The following is a 2,447-nucleotide window of genomic DNA, read 5'->3' as shown; positions in this document are numbered from 1 at the left end:
CATCCATTCATATACCCACTCATTCATCTTCCCACCCAGCCACACAACCATCCACTGTCTCCTCCATCCTTCCATCCATTCATTTCCCCTCTATCTATCTATAATCCATCCACTCACGTATCTACCATCTACTTGCCTACTCATCTACCAATCCACCATTTATTCATGCATCTCACAATCTACGACCATCTATCTGTCCATTCTCTCATCCATTCTTCCAACCTCCATCAACCTATCCATCTATCCACTTGCCCATCTGTTTGTCCTCACATCCATCTGTCCACCTCTATCTAGTTATTTTCCCACATTCAGCCAGCAGACATTTATTGCAAGCTTGCAATGTGCCTACACTGCACAGGCAGGGGACAGAGTGCGGGCTGGGTGGGCTTGTCTGAGTCCTACTCATTCTGCAACTGGGGCTTCAGGACAAAGAATTCCAACATGCCATGTCTGATGACACCCCTCGGTTACAGACATCTTGGAGAAGCAACAGGAAGGAAATTCTAGAATGTCTTAGGGTTTCTATTGCTGTGAAGAGACACCATGACCACGGCAACTCTTATAAAAAAAAAAGAAAGAAAGAAAAACATACTTTTTTGCTTACAACTTCAGAGTTTAGTCCATTATCATCATGGTGGGACATGGCAACATACAAGCAGATGTAGTGCTGGAGAAGGAGCTGAGAGTTCTACATCTTGATCCACAGGCAACAGGAAGTGAACTGTATCACTGGGTGTAGCTTGAGCATAGGCGACCTCAAAGCCCAGCCCCACAATGACACACTTCCTCCAACAAGGCCACACCCACTCCAACAAAACCACACCTCCTAATAGTGCCACTTTCTATGGTGGCCATTTTCTTTCAAATCACCACAAAGAGGCTGGAAAGCAGGAGCCTTGCCCATCTCCCGGGTACTGAGTGGGGCTTTCCATTTAAATAGAGAGAAAATAGGGGTGGCAGGGACACTGAAGTAAACAGACTTAATGACACAGGTTTTAATTGATCTCTGGTTCTGCATGATCCCCCAGAGAAATTCTTGTCACTATGGGAACAAGGCACTCCCATCAGATATTGCTTCTGCTTGGAGGGGATCTCATCCTGGGATTATCTGTCTGTCAGCTTTCACATTCTTGGAACCAGAGGTGACCACAGGTTTAAGACAAGAATGTCTCTCAGGTCTGGAGAAGGACACAAAACATGACTATAGGCAGCCTCGGAGATGTTTATCTTTGCCCCTTCGGCCTCAAAGGGGATGAGAGAGGTCAGCTGCCAGTATTTTTTAGACAAACAGTCCACTGTGACTCACAGTTCTTCAGAAATGTGTCTGGGCAGAGAGGCAACGGTACGCGGATAGGCAAGAGGCCGGCTTTATCATGTTCTTGATTCCCTTGGGGTCCAGGTGGGCAGCTTCCAGCTCCTCTTCCAGGGCTGATGCCTCCTCCACTGCTTGGAAGAACCTCTCCTGGGGGCAGGGCTGGCTGTGGGTGGGGGGATTAGGATTCAGGGCCGTCTGTCCACTAGGGCCTATGCTGTTTAGGAAAAGTGGGAACCTGGGGCTGCAGCTGAGGTTGGGGCCAAGTTGAAGCCAAGCTGAGGCCAAGCTGGTCTGGGTTGTTTGGAAGTGTTGTGGGTTCAACTTCCCTCTGGGAGGTCCTTGCTGGTGCTGTGTCTGTCCTGGGGCTGGAGCAGGTGCAAGAGATGGTGGGGGCTGTGTGTAGGCAGGTGGGGAGGTTTACAGAGGACTGCTGGGAAGACAGAGCACTGCTGTCTGGGTCCTGGCCTGAAGCCCATGCCTCCCCAGGGCTGGGCTCCAGCTCCTGCTATCTCCATGCCTCCTCCATGCCTCCTCCATGCCTCCTCCCACACTTGCAGGTATCCCAGTTGACTGCAGTCAGCCAGAGGACAGAGGATTTCGTCAGCCAGAATCCTCTGCTGCCATGAGAAATAGTTACCATCACCAACATGACCACGTGGACATAGGAGGGGCCACATCAGCTCCAGCCTCAACCTGGTGGCTTCTCTGTTTCCAGCCCTGTCTCACCCTGTCCTGTCTGCTCCTTGTCAGTCAGCCCAGGTTTTATGCACATTCTGTAAGGACCACTCAGCTCTGGGAGCCACCACAACAGAGCTTTGTCTTTCTGTTCAGGGGCCATGGACTAGCCAGAGCCAGTATTAAAGAAATCAGGGCCAAAGAGCCAGGGGCATCTTGGGTCAGATGCAGACCCCGCCCTGGATGTGTGCCCCCCCCCTCCCCTCATTACCACATGTTCTCGCTGAGCCTCTGCTTGTCACCTGAGTAGTGACCAGGTCAGGCTTGTCACTGGGTCCCATGTGTACTTGACATTCAAGGGAGCAGGATATGGTGGTACACCATATTTGGAAGGCTGAGACAAGAGGATTATTTCGAGTTCAAAGCCAGCCTGGATAACATAGCAAGACCCTATCTT

This window comes from Microtus ochrogaster, linkage group LG8, assembly GCF_000317375.1.
Source record: "Microtus ochrogaster isolate Prairie Vole_2 linkage group LG8, MicOch1.0, whole genome shotgun sequence".
NCBI classification, from domain to species: domain Eukaryota; kingdom Metazoa; phylum Chordata; class Mammalia; order Rodentia; family Cricetidae; genus Microtus; species Microtus ochrogaster.
Note: the sequence above shows the minus strand (reverse complement) of the source record.